Raw genomic sequence first — 17,346 nt, forward strand, 5'->3', positions numbered from 1 at the left:
CGCATAGGCCTAGTGAATTGGGTGAATAGAAATTTCATGAAAAAAAACCTTACCTGAGTTACCTGACCTATAACTGGCCACCCAATTTTCCAGTCCTCGCGCTCGCAATTGTAAAACACCCAGTGGTCGTCGTCACGGGTCCATCTTTTAAAATGGCCACCAGAAAAGTAACATGAAAGTCAGCGACGCCGGGTCCCTTTGCCGCTATAGTGTTGATGTAAGTCCTACCTATAATAGTATAAATACAGTATTTAAGCGAACGATGGCGAACTAGAATTTGTGTGAAATTTATTTGACGTATCATCTATCCATCGCGAAGTTCCGAATGGTTGATCTTACATTTTGATCGAAGTCTGGCGAATTTGTTTATAAATTAAACGGTCTTTATCTATAATTGCCCTCGTGAATCGTTATACACTAATTAGCGACTAAATGGCCCTGAACCTCAATGGGGCAGAAACAATAATGATGGTTTTTTTTTATCCCACGTATTGTTTATTTAACGCGTTCACGATTTGCAGTTTGAAGTCAAAGATTCACTCGTGTCTGCCGCCAATTTTTACATACGGTCTAATGAGTTCGTGGGAACTTTCAAAGCCAGGGTGAATCGAAAATATTATAACTTTTGCAAAATTGATGTAACCTGGCTTGATACATATTTTTTTCCCTAGATATTTCCAGGTGCAAAAAACACCTCAAAGTGGTTTTTATTTTTTAAGTTGAAGCAACCCTTACAAAATTACCCGATTTCTCTGAATTTCTTAAGAAATTAACGTTTGACGCCTGTAATATTAGAGAGTTTAAGCACCCCCTATACGCGTACGTGTAGCCACCTTTGACAATGCATTGGTCTAATGCACTGTGGAAGGTAGCTACACGTACGCGTTTAGGGGATGCTTAAACTCTCTATTACTAGCTGTTAACCGCGGCGTCGCTCGCGTGTAATAAGAACTTCCATCAAAATGTTATAAAGAATGGGTAGATTTTACTGATGACTAATATTTTTGTAGCACCCTAGGAGCGAAAGCACTCGGCGTTGCCCGTCAGCCCGTCGGGATACATTTTCTATTACTTTTCACGCGGACATTATTCCATAAAGAAGGGATTTTAAGTTTCTGGCCGCCATCTAAAAAGATGGCAACAAATCGAAACCAAAAGACCATTCAGCCCGTCTATAGGTTAACGGAAACCAGTGTACTAAATATTTGCGAAATCAGTTGAAACGCGCGGACTTTGTTGCATAGAGAAGATTTTTTACATTTCTGGACGCCATTTATTAAGATGGCGGCGGATTTAAAAAATCTTTCTTAGTACGCGTCTACTAATTATGAGTTACGTTCCTGCAAATTTTCAGCCTTCTAGGGCAAGCGCTTTGGGCTGGGCGTTGATTATCAGTCAGGCAGGACTTTGGGTTTTACGCCACAAACGGAAACATTTGCAAGTTCCAGGCAACTCTAAAACCATATTGTTTTCTCCTTGGCTCTACCCTCACCTTCCAGTTGTTCATTGCTTCTAAAAAAGCTAGTTTTAAACTTTTAATTGCAAAAAAAATTAAAAAATTATATATTTTATCAAGTTTTGGTTAATAGTAATCACGTTTTCCTCGTAAACAGCACACCTAAATGAACGTATTTCATTAAAAGTTCATATTTATTATTGTTATATTACTTATGGTATAGCGTTTATCATCGAGTTGGATTGGCTCGCGAGGGAATTAGGCCTAAGTAAGGAAAGGAAAAGATCGTTTCTTTGGTTACCATGGCAACGTGGAGAGAGAAAGAGAGAACGGAAGCAGGCAGACAGAGCGCCAGCGAGGACTCACGAGATGGGGTGAAACAGGCGGGAAATTTTCCGGTGGCCAGGTGTTGCAGGGGCATTTATTCGGTAACCAAAGGGTTCTACCACCCACCAAACGCGGATTGCGACCACTCCACTAAGCCTATTTGCAGCTCAAAAAAAATAATCCATAATTCCATTATCTCAATAATTATTCTAGAACGTCGAGCCTGAGGTTCGCTTTCTTTCAAAATATCGACATAAAAGGTTAACCTCATCCGTTGAAAACTCTACTTATGCAAATTAGGTATTTGGATTATTATATTATGAACGGAAACCATAGTGGTTAGCTCTATTTTAAGGTTTTAAATGATGAAGTACGCCTAGTATTTTGTGATTTTTTTTGTCAATGGAACATTTAGATATGACCAAGCGGGTGGAAATCGGTTCACAAATAACCAACAATATTATTGGCTAAGCGCCTTGACCTGCAATGATGTCATGTACCGCCATTTTTTTAAAAACTTTCCAAAATAGGTGAAAGACGAAAGTTGAACTTGGAAGATTGTTCTAACTGACTAAGCAAACTTGACCTTTCAATGACGTCATTTACCGCGATACACTTAATAATATGAACTTCAAAATGTCACAAAGTAGGGTTTGTGAAAATCCGTTCAGAAATACGCGAGGGAAATTTCTAATTGGCTGAGCAGCTTGACCTAGAAATGACGTCATTTACCCCAACTTTCTTACTTACGAACCGATTTTGACATGATTGACACAAATCTGCTATAGCTTATCACCATGCAGTGACGTCAGATATAGGCCACTAATCTTTCCGACCATACCCTACGCGCGAACAACAAAACCTGAGGCAAGTCACGGATCTTATAAAGTGACGTCTACAAGGGACAGGAAAACTGGTATTCCACCGGATTAGAGTTTTTGTACACCAAAGTCATTCGAAAATAAATTTCAGAAATCACTATATAAATCTAGGCAAGTTATGATTTCTACAATTCCGGTATATCAAGAACACTAGAAATTAATTACATCACTCTTCACAAAGGTTTATATAAGATACTAGCTTTTACCCGCGGCGTGACTCGCGTGTAAAAAGAACTTCCATCAAATGATATAAAGAACGGGTAGATTTTACTGATGACTAATATTTTTGTAGCACCCTAGGAGCGAAGGCACTCGGCTTTGCCCGTCAGCCAGTTGGGTCATTTTTATTACTTTTCACGCGGACATTATTCCGTAAAGAAGGCTTTTTAACTTTTTTGGCCGCCATTTAAAAAGATGGCAACAAATAGAACCCAAAAGACCATTCAACCCGTCTGAATTTTTACATTTCTGGGCGCCATTTTTTAAGATGGCGGCGGATTGGAAAAACCTTTCTTAGTACGCGTCTACTACTTATGAGTAACGTTCCTGCAAATTTTCAGCCTTCTAGGGCAAGCGGTTTGGGCTGGGCGTTGATTATCAATCAGTCAGGACTTTGATATATATAGATATAGATGATCCTTAAGTATGATACTTCGTAATGCTAGAGAGTTACAGCTCGAGCTAGGACGAGAACCACGCGAGAATTGACTACAGGCGGTTTTGCAGGTTATATTCCTATTTAGTCTGTACTAAGCTTTAATTTGACAGCGCCTCACCAAGGCGTCGCTTTACGAGAATTTATGACGTTTGACCTACGTCGCTTCATGACAAGATCTCAATAACCAGTAACAAACTTATGGAACATAATAACATATTTTACGAACTTATGCTATTTATTGGAATTAAATGAATGTGATACGCTCGGATCGAAAAACCATTTCTTAACTGGTCCTCTTTAGAAATAGAAAGTCCATGGTTATATGTATACTAAAAAATTAGAGAAAGTATTCTCAAGGACTTAATAAGTAGTGTCGTAATCAACCGGTGGTAAGTAGGAGGATGTAGTGTTTATTTTTTACCGGGAAAACTCGTTCTCTTTGTGTTCCCGACAAATTTTTTCTCGGCCCAAGGATTCACTTTTTTAGAAAATAAAATCTTTCAATTGGGTTCTAACATAAATTAATAATCTACCATTAAGTTTCTATATCTGAAAGGGATCTATAGAGGACTAGTCTGTTCTCGCGCAGCTTATAATACCTCTTACTCCAACTTGGTGGCGTTAGTGAAAGCCTTCTTACTTCTTTGTATGATACGCGAGAGGTTAGAGAAAACTTTCCTTGCCGGCCAAGTCTTCGTTCAGTCATTTTCTTTCCCAAAATCATCATTATAAGAGCATGCTCGCTTAATAAACCATGGTAAAAATCTTGTTCATCTTTCGCCCCGTTTTTCTTTGGAATCAGTAGCGTAAGAAGTGGAAAAGTAGCGCGTGATTCGGGTAAAAAACACAGGTTGGAGAGAACGAGATAAAAAAGCCGACGAACTAAAAAATCCACCCAAGAGAGTCAGGCCATCTCCCATATATACTTCTCTTTTAAGCCGCTCGTGTTTTAGCGGCGCCACCAGCGAAATAAATATCTCTCTCTAGTATTTTTGGTGCTCGATTTCTCTTTGGCTCTGACGTAAAGAAAGAGAGGAGACGTTACACCATTCACCAAAGTAATAATGATTGGAAACTTAAAGAGGATTATTCGTTTATGGTTCTTTCAATAACTAAATACAATAAATCTACAACATTGGGGAAGTTTTGAAAAAACATTAATTACTCGTTAATAACTTGACAACCGATGAATCTAATCCTCGTACCAAATACCCCAAACCTAAATCCTTCTAAGTCCCAACAGACTGATAATCAACGCTAAGCCCAAACAATTTAGTAAGTACACACTAAGAAAAGATTTTCTCAATCCGTTATTTCCATCTCGAAATTACGAAATGGCGGCTATTCAGAAATATAGCGTGAGTTCATGAGATATGTTCCATAAGTATGACACTACCTATACTTCGTAATGCTAGAGACTTACAGCTCGAGCTAGTTCGAGAACGAATTAAGCGAGAATTGCAGACTACACTCGGTGGTTAATTTTGCAGCACTCCCATCTTCTCCTATTTAGTCTGTACTAAGCCTTTGACAGCAGCGCCTCACCAGGCGTCGCTTTAAGAGAATCTACGACGGTTCATGACAAGCTCTCAGTAACCAGTGGCAAACTTGTGAAACATATCTTATGAACTTACGCTTATAGGAAATAAACATTGATTGTATATGTTTCAAACCGATTTCATTAATATTTAGTATTGTGGTTGATATCCATACCAAGAAGCGATATCTATAGTTTATTAGGGAGAAGGTTTAAGTCACCTAAGTATTCGCGCGCCATAGTCCCAGTCCCCCTTTCAAAATACAAGGGGGGACGTAAAAGGAGGCCGGACTATTTCGCTACACTCTCCTCAGTCGCAAAGTACGTAATTTTCGTCATTCGCGTCGCGCTGACGTGAGTTTTCAAGAACCAATGAGATGCTGGTTGTAATTTAGAGGCGGGGATTAACTCCGGACCTATGTTTGGACTGGAGATAAAGCTGGAAATGTGGATGAATGAATTTATACCTTCTCCCTAATAAACTAGATATCACTTCTTGCTAATAACATACCCCATAGACGGGCCTTATGGAAAATAACCCTTTGGGGTTTATTAACATACCCTCAGCTTCCATCTGTTAAAATTATCCCGGCTTTATGAAGCAGTATCTAAACTGGAAGTGTATAAGTTTTCCACCCTGTACGTTTCATATCGAGACACTTTAGGCCTAGGTTTGTTTTCTCAGGATATTTGAATTTCTAGTATGTTGTGGGACAACAGACCAATAGACTAGCCTCCAAAAGAGACACGCGGGAAGGAGGGGAGGGGTCACGGCCTTAAAAGGGGGTCGGAAGGGTCGAAAATGAAAATTTAAGTTCGTCTGGTCTGGGTTTGTCCCGATCGATGGATGCGTCGGCATCTTTTTCCCTTTTATTACAAACTTCCTAGACTCTCCCTTAAAAACTAACGCAGGCAACTCTGACGCGGAGGAATTAGCGATATAGTTGTAAAAGTAGATCTGGATTATTTTCTAAAAAAAAAAAAAAAATTCAAATAAGATAATATCAGAAGTGAGATGAGACTAGAAGTGAAGGGCTCTAGCATTGATAGTAGATCCTGGCACTACCGCTTCCCACGCGCCTACACTACAGAAAAAAAAAATTGGTCGAGTTCCAAAAACATTTCCTACCCCCTTCCCCTCAACCTAAAGCGGCCGAACACGGACGCGGCTCCTTGAATCTAGTTCGGCCGTCTACCACCGCGAGCGTCTCACGTTTTGGAGGGAAAATTCAGAAACCGCTACCAGAGGGCCAACCGTTCTTGTGTTATCAAGAATATTCACTTTCGCCGAGTGAAGAATTTGGTTAGCTCAGTACTTCTGGTCTCATCCCACTTCTGATAATATATATCTATGAAAGTATTTACACCAGGAGACCAAGCTACTTGGTACTGCGCTTTGTTCGCCAAATGGGCGGGTCTCCTGGTGCAAAATGTACCAGTCCTCGTAGTCTGATACTATGTGTAACGTTGATTGTATATTTTAATTGATTTCATTAAAGGGAGGGTGAAGTGGAAATTCAAGTTATTTTTTATCTATTCTTCTACATATTATAAGACCAGTCTGCGTAGTGAAACATCCAGGAAATACAGTCTCCGAATGATTTTAAAATTAAAATTAGGTTCAGATTTTAAGGATAATTTGAAATAAGGACCTCTGACCAATCACGTAACGCCCTGCCTTCCTGTTAACAAAATTCTCGTGGTACGCTCCATGCCAAATGAAATTTATTGCGAGATTTGATAAAATTTGCGCGCGACGTGGTAATCGTGGCGATAGATGTAGAGCGTGTAACTGAAATATTTGCTAACAGGAAGGCAGGGCATTACGCGATTGGTCGGAGGTCCTTATTTCAATTTATCCTCAAAATCTGAACCTAATTTGAATTTTAAAATCATTCGGAGACTGTATTTCCTGGATGTTTCACTATGCAAACGGGTCTTATAATATGTAGAAGAATCGATTAAAAGTCACTTGATTTTCCATTTCACCCTCCCTTTAATATTTGGTATACTGGTTAATATCTATATGCTATAGACGAACTTTATGGCATAAATAAATACTCGGGGTAAATTAAGACTTAAAATTCCATCGTATGAAATAGCTACAAAAATGTGTACTAACTCCAGGTCAACTGATTGATACTAATAACAAAAATTACAGTTAATTATGAACTCTGCGCATTTTGGGTATTTTTTTTTAAAAAAGAAGATAATTAATAAGATTTATTTATTTATGATAATCTAACCACGAACATTACATTTCCGGTTTCATGATTATGAACTTCCGGCACCGTACTATTTTTTTCGGAAATATTATTTTTTTTTATTATTTAAAATTTATGTTTTTTCAATTTTATTTAATTTTGACGCGAGCGCTGTTAGCTATACTTCTTCACATAAGTTCATAAGATACGTTCCTTATAAGTTTGTCACTGGTAACTGAGATCTTGTTACGAAGTGAATGAGGTAGGTCATAGATTCGAGGTAAAGCGACGCCTGGTGACTTGGGCACTGTCAAAGGCTTAGTAATGCAGACTAAATAGAAAGAAGAAGTCCTGCAAAATTAACCACCGAGTGTAGTCTGCAATTCTCGCTTAATTCGTTCTCGAACAAGCTCGAGCTATAAGTCTCTAGTATTACGAAGTATGGGTAGTGTCATACTTATGGAACGTATCTAATAAACTTATGTTCTTTAGCGTTCTCGGTTCTGACTAGAGGAGACCAGATGTTGGAAAAAAGAGAGCGCGAACCCCTGTCAAAAAACACCCCCTTCTAACTCAAACGTCGTCGTCCATTTTTTGGGTGGGGGGGGGGGGCGCTTCGCCATAGACACCACCTGCCCGCTTTCGATACCACCCTCGACAAACCCACAATACATATAGTAAGCTCACGCTGCCGCCGCCACAAGTATATCAGTTTGTTTTCGATACAATTTGAAATATATAATAATTTTTAGATCATCAAATTCCTAACTGAATTCCCCACGTTTTCCCTGATTATTAATTTTTATGCCAAAAACATGTTGTCAATTTTAACAGTACATTTTTAAGGTATAGTAGGAGGTTTCTTAACTTCAGTTGCCAGTAATTTGTCAGAGCAACTCAGGTTTGGAACTTAATGATCCGACTACAGGCGTTTCAGTCTGTTGTAGATAGCGGTTTAGTTGCACTCACAAATGGCAACATTTGTTCACCCACTATCTATAGTCTATTTTTATAAAGAAGTCAACTCTTCATGAAATTATGTTTTAGGAAATAGAGAGAATATAGGAATTATCATGAAATTATAGGTGAATATAGGAATTATCATGAAGTTATGGGTGAATATAGGAATTATCATGAAATTATAGGTGAATATAGGAATTATCATGAAATTATAGGAGAATATAGTAATTATCTTGAATTTATAGGAGAATATAGTAATTATCTTGAATTTATAGGAGAATATAGGAATTTTCTTGAATTTATAGGAGAATATAGGAATTATCATGATTATACAGGGTGTTTGTGAAAAGTCCATCAATAATGAAAGGGCGTATTTATTGGGCCATTTTGAGTCGAAAATGTTCTATGACATTTTGCCGTCCGAGCCACGGTTTTCGAGTTATGATTTGAATATTTTAGGGATGACCCCTTCATTAAATTAGCGCTGTCTTTCAATTTCTTAATTAAATTTAAGGGGTCATCCGTAAATTACTCCAATCATAACTTGAAAACAGTGGCCCGAACGGAAAAATGTCATAGAACATTTTCGACTCAAAATGGCCCAATAAATACGCCCTTTCATTATTGATGGACCTTTCACAAACACCCTGTATAGGAGAATATAGAAATTATCATGATTATATAGGAGAATATAGCAATTATCTTGAATTTATAGTAGAATATAGGAATTATCTTGAATTTATAGGAGAATATAGGAATTATCGTGAAGATATAGGAATTATCGTGAAGTTATAGGAGAATATAGGAATTATCACGACATTATAGGAGGATATAATAATTATCGTGAAGTTATAGGAGAATATAGGAAGGACTTAAAAATATATGAAAAACAATGGGAAATGTAGAAGAGTGAAGTAGATATTAGAAGGGAAAAAAAGCTAACATTCAGGGGCAAAAATCTGCGTAGAATTAACATGGCCCCTGTAGAAGTGTTCCTTGCGCCGAACACCAATGTGTTCTGGGAAATATATTTATTCATAAACCGCATTACCTAAAGCTGAAAATTAAGAAGAACGTATATATTCTCTAGGGAGTGGGACTCTACTCCTCGTATATACCTGGGACTTTGATAATTATTTAACTTATGGCGTTGGTACGCGCGGTGTTGGGACGCGGAGGCAGACAGGTATACGAGAGCCAGATGCCCCTCGAAGTCTTCTTAAAGTCGTAACTGGTAACTTCGACCCCAATATTCCCCTACTTACACGAACCCAAGGTTTATCAAACAATTTTTGGCGTGTGTTAAAAAAACCAATTGTGAATCGTGAAGACGCGAATCGACCAGTTACCCACCACAAGTAACGTAACAGGAATAAATGTGAGCCCGAATCAAATGGCTTTCCTGAAAGATTATCAGCCAATAGGTATTAAAGACCAAGGAGCGATGAGGGTATAAAGTGGAACCCATCGCTTTTCTTTCATATTCAATTATCATATCATATAATTAATTTACCTCATAATATCAAAGGTTCATAGATTTTAATTCAAAAAGTACACTTCATCGAAGCTTGCCCGAGTCGTGTAATACGAGAAACCTTCAAACCCCCCCTGTCAGAATAGTGTCGACCCCCCTCTGCGTACCGTAGCACAAGGAACACGCGTGAATAGGCTCAATATAGTAGCCGATGCTAGCTCTAGTAGTACCAAGAATTAAACGTTTGGATCGCCATCATAGAGTACTATTTTCAATAAACCTTTGACCCGCAAAAAGCTCTTCTCTGATTGGGTGGTTGCTGTGCAGGAGGTAGGCCTTTCGCTTATCAGTTTACATGGCGTCTACAGCTAAAGACTGTGAACTGTGAACGAATAACACTTTTTGTTTTGATCTATGAACTTTCTGCTAATATCTGGTTCACCATATTCCAAACAATGAGAGGGAAGCAGAGGTTAGATGCGCACGCATACCGGAAGCTTAGATAAAAACATACAAAGCGAGACCATTCCAGCCCTCTTTGATTTTATAGTTGATAGATGTTTACAAATACATCATGGTAAGAACTTTTAATTTGCTAAGATATTTAGCGTAACGATAATTTTAATTAAGTGTCATACTTATTCTTATTACGTCACTTACGCAGTGAGGTATATCGACCATTATTACCTGTAGAGCGAGTGGGGACAAGGTAGGATAAAAAGTTTCCAAGAAATAAAAATTTAAGGTAAGGGAGGGAGGGGGATGAAGAAAAATAATGAAAAACACGCGTTTGGCGCGAGCCTTGGGTCGTGCAGCTGCTCTACTGCACGTGCCAAATTTTGGGCCCCCTTCCCGGGCCCCCTCCCCGCGTTTTCCCGCCGTCATTTCATTTAATAGACAGGTTAAGAATATAATGATCTTATAAACCAGATAGGGCATGAGAAAACTGGGTTATTTCTTAAAATACTGAAATATACACTATATAATAACGGAATGTATCAGCTAGTGATTAGTATATCAAATTCATTCTGAAATCAATTTCAGAAGTAAGTCGTTTAAAGATTAAGTTTGGATCTTAAAGACCTTGTAGAGAGTTTTCGTTTGGGGGATTAGCTAAGATTCGTCAGATATTTTACCACCGCCATATTGGTGGGTTCAATGCGGAAGGAACCCACCAATATGGCTGCCAAAACCGTGAAATGACTGAGGAGGGTGTGACATAATAAGAAATTTAAATAAATGTATTCCCCTAAGCTCTCTGTACTCTTTTGAATTAGTGAATTACAAACTCGATGTTGTTAAATCAAGAAGTGATATCTAGTTTACTAGGGAGAAGGTATAAATTCGCCACATTTCCAGCTTTATCTCCAGTCCAAACCAAACGTAGGTCTGGAGTTAATCCCCGCCACCTCTAAATTACAACCAGCATATCTCATTGGTTCTTGAAAACTCACGTCAGCGCGACGTGAATGACGAAAATTACGAATTTTCCGACTGACGAGAGGCAGCGAAATAGCCCGGCCTCCTTTTACGCCCCCCCCCTTGTATTTTGAAAGGGGGACTGGGACTATGGCGTGCGAATACTTAGGCATCTTCTCCCTAATAATAAACTAGATATCGCTTCTTGGTTAAATTCAAGCCACGTTTTTAGCCAAAAGTAACTTAACCTCTCTAAGATATCTAAATCTCTTACAATGGGGTTGATTTTAACATTCTATATGGAGGCCCGCTTTCTGGTTACTCTGGTTCTTGAAAGTTTTTGACGCTTTTAAATTGAATTTAAGTTACTTTTTCGTAACTGGTTGCGATAAACTTATCTAGATTCGATAACTATACCTTTTCTTTTTTGTTTTTAATTTTTTTTTGTATAATTTTATGGAAAATTTAGTAATTTTTAATGGCCGAGTCTAATTTACGGACCAATTATCGGTGATAATTGCTTTCGGAAAAATGACATTATTTATTATATTGGCGATATGCACGAGCGGCTTTGATAGAAAAAATATATTTATATAATTAAATCTTTACTAATTAGAAATACTCTTGTACAGGGTGTTCCAAAAAAGGACCGTTGATAAGGCCGAACTACAGTGAGTTCTACGTATGCTATTTCGAGTCGAAAATTTAACTTCTATGACATTGTGCCCTAAACAAGTTACAATTAGATTTTTTAGGGGATGACCCCTCAATTAAATAAGCATTGACTGTTCATTTTCTTACTTATATCTAAGGGGTCATCCGTAAAATACTCCAATGCTCCTAACTCGTAAACGGTGTCCCTTATAGGACAAAAAGCAAAATGATGTAGAACCTTTCGACTCAAAATAGACAATAGAAGCCACTGTACTGTGGTTCTACCACACTTTTTGGAACACACTGTGTTTTAAATAAAAATAGTAGTACTTAAATTAGTATGACAATTTTATAGAGGACTGGATTTTCTAAGTCTAAGTTGATCAGAGAAAATAGTTTAACAGGGTTGCCACGGAGTTTTCGGAACCAAATTGCCTGACTTTTCCAGGTTTTCCCTGATCTTTTACTGAGATTTTCCCTGACCCTTTTAGGCCGAAAGTGTAAATGTTTACAGTACGTTTTAAGTGCTTATAATTAAATAAACTCGATCTACATTAAGTTTTCCAATGTATTTGTTGCACCAAAATGAATAAGAAATATTTCAACTATAAATAACAATCTAAGAGATGTTTTAGAGAGTATTTACTTTACAATAACAATTCTAGACATTTTTAAGGATTGCTCTAGAGTTCACTCTGTGTTAAGAGAGGATGAGGAGAAACTTTCATTACTCTTTCAATAAAGACTTATCCCCAGAAATTTTACCAACTAAAATCAAATTCCCTGACTTTGCTGAAATTTTTAAAATTCCCTGACCTTTTCCCAGACCCGTGGCAACCCTGTTTTGGAATAGAAAGTAGGGTCGATTTCTAGTTATTACGAACGAAATTTTTCTAAGGTTCTACATTGGTAACGCTAATTTAGCGTGGCTAATTACAGTGGAAATTAACAACCAAATTTGTACCGCGGAAAATGATATAAAGTTCCATGTTTTTTTAATTTTTTTAATTTTGCATATATGTCAAAATTAGGCAACTTTCACTTAAGAGATACAGGGAAGTACTTGGGAGTAAGTTACAGACCCATTTCATCCCTTTCCGACGATACTAAATAATTGGGGGTAATTACAACAATCGGTGCTCGAGGAATTATGCAAATTACCAAAAACTATAGCGTTCTCTCCATACTTTGGAGTGTTCTAACTGACGTGGTTCTCAGAAGTCCTGGATGAGTTGGTCCCTCGTATTTAATATTAATCAACCCATACCTTAAGATAACGATTATTCTACTATTAAACTAGTAAAATATATTGGAAAGTTTGACTTTGTCAAAAAAATATAGGATTCTAAATAAATGATAGGACCCTTCTGATCGCTACAGCGCGAAGTAAAACGACATTAGATGAAAACCAAGATGGCGACGGTGGAAGAATTTGGAAAACGTCCGCGATGTAGGTAGCTAGATGAGGAAGGGGTTTCCAATCTATACTGTCTCTCCTCTCCTTTTCCTCTCTGATCCAACAGCTGTTGCGTTCTATTGTGACGTCTAACCCCCAACCCTCCCCTCCCCTCCTCTCCAAGAGAGAGAGAGAGAGAGAGAGAGAGAGAGCGAGAGGAGGTAAAGAAAGAGGAGCCGAGACTCCCGAGAGCATCATGGGAAGGATTCGGAAGAACCCAGACTGAGTTCCTTCGGAGAAGGCGCGATTCGATATTCCGCGAATTCCACGCGCTGTTATTTAGCCATTAAATGATTTATTTTACATAATTATGGACCGTTTCAAACCGCCGCCTTACAAGTAACCAATTACTTCATTTTTACCAATACGAAACTAGCATTAACGTTCCCAGCTCGAGATTTGCATCGTAATGGTCCATTGGAAAAAAAATAAATAAAAAGAAAAAGAAAAAACGCGGGAAAAGTTACGCAGCGAAGCGCGCGCTTTTTTCACCGTCTATTATAAATTTTCTAACATCGTCTCGCGCGCGGAAAAATGTTCCTCTCCGCGGCGGGCGCTAGTATCCGCCGCCACTACGAAATCACGTGACACAATCCGTTTTTCCGACCAATCAGAATCATTTTCTGTCGCGTTCGGCTTTTTCGCCAGCTCGGCGCAACTTTGAAAGCAAACAGCAAACATGAGGCGGCGTTTGCGGCGAAAGGACGTTCGAAATAATCCGTGAGAGAGCGCGGGTCGCAAAAACTTTGCGCGTTATATATTGTTTTCCTTCTCTCCATCCCCCATTTTTTTTATCCCCTTGTTAAAAATATTATTTTCCGGGACTAAACATTGATTTCCAAGAACTGAAGAAAACGCGCGCGCGAACAAGTCAAAACAATATTTTTCCCCCGCGTTATTTTGGCGCCAAATAGAACGGTACCGCGCGCTATAAATCGTAAATATGTTAAAATATCATTAAAAATACGCGCAAACAATAGACTGTAGATTTCACAAACAACAGCTACCAGCGGGAGGTAAGTTTTGGTTTTTATATAACTTTTTAGGACAACTGTTCCTCCCCCCTTCCTCCCCTTAGAAACGGGATTGCAACTCTTTTAGAAATAAACTACACTCTTCCTAAGCTAGGAAACAACTAAATTTCCCATAGAAAAACCGGTTCTAATTGGGTTTTTCCAAGGTAGCGAATAAATATATACCCGTTTCTTCAAATTTTGATTATTTTTCTAAATCCTGTTAGATACTGTAGGTGCTAGACTAAAGCCCAAGGCTACGTTTACCGTTTTAATTATTGTTTATTATTAAATTTCAAATTATAATTATTGTTTTGAATTAAACTCTAATTAAGATTAATTTGTTTGGGCCTTTTAGTTTAACCTACATTTTTTAAATATAAAAAAGGTTATATATTTAAAACCAAAAATATGAACCACCCTAATTATTAATTAAGATCGAAAATTAATTATAATTTAATGGAACGGCAAATTTACCTGACAGCTTTGACAATACCATCATAATAGGTAATATAATAAAGACTGCCATTACCGTATTTAAAACGCACTCGCTAAAATCTTATCAAACAAACCCACGATTAAAAATAGCAAAAATGCAGATAAAACTATCAATTTAGAATATTTTTTTTATGTTATTTATATAAATATATTTTACTTTAGAAAAACCCTTTCAGGGAAACTCGTGAAATAAATGGAAAACAGGGATTTTGAAAATAAAGAGAATCAGGGAATTTTAATATTGACAAAAGTTTCGTGTGATTTCATGTTGGTTTGATAATTTTCTTCTCCAGTAGTACAAGCATGAACAAGTCATTTTTACCCACAAAATTCTCATTTTTCTAAAAAAGAAACGTTTGAGAATTGATCAGGGAATAAAATAAAACTGTATTTCAACCCCGCTAAGTCAGTATCCAGTATTATTCGTTAAGCCTAACTCCAGTATTTAGATTCTGATATCTATGAGAGAGAGTGGGAGAGCTCTGCGTAGTTTTCAGACGAAGGGGGAGTTGGGGGGTCGGGAAAGTACCGCAAAGACTAAAAAGACATGCGCAGAAGAGAATTTCGAAACCAGACGAAGCTTGCGGGGAGAGGGGGGGGTGGAGGAAGAGTAGAGAGAGAGTCCTCTCTTTTGGAAAAGAGGGAAAAACGGTACAGCGCAACCTCTGAGAATCCCTCGCTCATCCCGACCGGGATGAACATGGATGCTGAAGCGCAGAGGAGAGAGAGAGAGGAGAGGAGAGGAGAGGAGAGAAGTGATCCGCACCGTTCCGCGTTTAGAGTGCGCGAGAATGCGCTCCTGATGAGCATGCGTTTACCCGTACGCTTCGCGGCGTTTCCTCCTAGACATCTCCCGCTTTCCAGCTCCCCGGCTGGCTCTTCGTCCCATTATCCGAGAATTTTGCTTAAAAGATGGAGAGAGAGAATGTTTGGCGTCGACGATACGAAATGAAAGAGGTCATACACCCTCCTCCTTGTTAACGAGAAGAGTTGTACGCTTTATAACTAGCTTTAACCAAATAGTACAAACACGAATGAATTAATAAGTAAATAAATAGAAAGTTGAAATTAAATTAGATCGAAATGAATGTGTGGATCTTCGATACGCAACCAAGTAAGTTTCGTATTGAATTAGTTAGATATTTGCCATTATAATGCTTGATTATGAAGGCCTCTAATACCGATATATCGGTATCGGTTTAAACTGATATCGGCCCATCTCATAGTTAAAATTAAGGATATTGATTATATTTTTATATATATATATAGTCTGAACTAAAGGGGCTAGAGAAATTTCATCCCCCGTTTAATTAACTTTAACCGTGCTTCAGGGTTCCCAGTAATTTGTTAGAGCATCTCCTGTCTGTAGGTTTGGAACTGATTCGAACAGAACTGTAAGATTTTCAGTCTGTTGTAGATAGCGCACCATCTATACTTTCATTAAAGTGGCTAGAGAAAATCCCCCCACCTTTCCGCTAAGCAGTGTTGTAGGCCCTCTCGGAGTTAGTACTGATTTGAACTGATCCAGCCCCATTCTCTTGGTTTAAAAAAAGTCTGGCAACATTGAGGGAAACTGTATTAGTGACTTTAAGAACCTCCATATTTTAATTTAGAGTTAGGTTGGGTTAGATTAGGGTCAGAGGTCAGTTTCTGGTCATTTTAAAATCAATATTGAAATTGTTAATTTAATTTTCAAGATAAAATTTTACTTTTCTTAATTTCATTTCACAATAGCGATTTTGTTTAAAAATACGAAGCCTCGCTTTGTAAACTGGTAAACCTTTTTTCTTTCTTTTCTTTTTAAATTACTCGATTGTTAAAATTATTTTAAAACTAACCTTAATTTCAAACCCGGAGAAATATAATTAGTAAACGGTTTTAACAATTTTTAAGCGCGTATAAAAATCTAGGGTAGAAAATATCCGGTAATACGCTAGACACCATAAGTAACTTAACAACAAAAAGTAAACCACTCAAAAAACGTTAAGAAAATTTAAGACTCGTTTCCGCCTAAAATCATGATTAAAAAAAATCTCATGCCAATCAAATCTAGCTTGAAATAGAAGCAATCGCCCCCCCCCCTTTGGAGGGTGATGCTTAGCCAATAGGAATAAACACTCTCCAAGAAGTAATATGGTTTTAATTTTAAGTTTACCATCCCTTTATGAAACCTTAATTTCTTTCTTAAGATTTTTTAAAATGTTTTACTTATTGTTACGATGTTACTTATGGTTAGGCGTTGGCATTATTATTATTATTGCGTAAAAGAGAATCTAGAAATATCCTTACTACAATAATGGCGGGAAACCCAGACAACGTGACCCCAATTTCCCGCGCTAAAAAAAAAAAAAATCCAAAAATAATCGAGTTTCTCAAGATTGAGAGACACAGGAGAGAAAACAGACGAAAAAATAAAAGGGTAGAACGACGAGGTGTTGGATACTTCATTGTAATTACATCACCAGAGATAATAGTGTATCTGGCGCTTCTACATAAAGTTATACCAAGAAGTGATATCTAGTTTATTAGGGAGAAGTTATAATTTCGCCGCCACATTTCCAGCTTTATCTCCAGTCCAAACGTATAGTAGGTCCGGAGTTAATCCCCGCCCCGCCTCTAAATTACAACCAACGTCTCATTGGTTCTTGAAAACTTGTGCACGTCAGCGCGACGCGAATGAGAAAAAAATTACTTTGTATTTTCCGACTGAGGAGAGGCGAAATAGCCCGGCCTCCTTTTACGTCCCCCCTTGTATTTTGAAAGGGGGACTGGGACTATGGCGCGCGAATACTTAGGCCTCTTATACCTT

General features: G+C 37.9%; 1 long non-coding RNA gene across 2 annotated transcripts in view; it reads left to right on the forward strand.

The window, feature by feature from the left end:
- Positions 1–13,001: 13,001 nt before the first annotated feature.
- LOC149623149 (uncharacterized) overlaps positions 13,002–17,346 on the forward strand; it is a 37,770-nt gene continuing 33,425 nt past the window's right edge. Inside the window, exons 1-2 of one of the 2 annotated variants that reach the window (XR_016374907.1) lie at positions 13,002–14,042; positions 14,700–14,941. This is a non-coding gene — a long non-coding RNA (uncharacterized LOC149623149). Of the gene's footprint in view, positions 14,043–14,699; positions 14,942–17,346 lie in introns of those variants that run through there. The other variant, XR_016374906.1, reaches the window with a different exon arrangement.

Source organism: Phalangium opilio, unplaced genomic scaffold (assembly GCF_054372755.1).
Source record: "Phalangium opilio isolate 3A_F unplaced genomic scaffold, DU_Popi_V2 ptg000113l_1, whole genome shotgun sequence".
Classification (NCBI taxonomy): Eukaryota; Metazoa; Arthropoda; class Arachnida; order Opiliones; family Phalangiidae; genus Phalangium; species Phalangium opilio.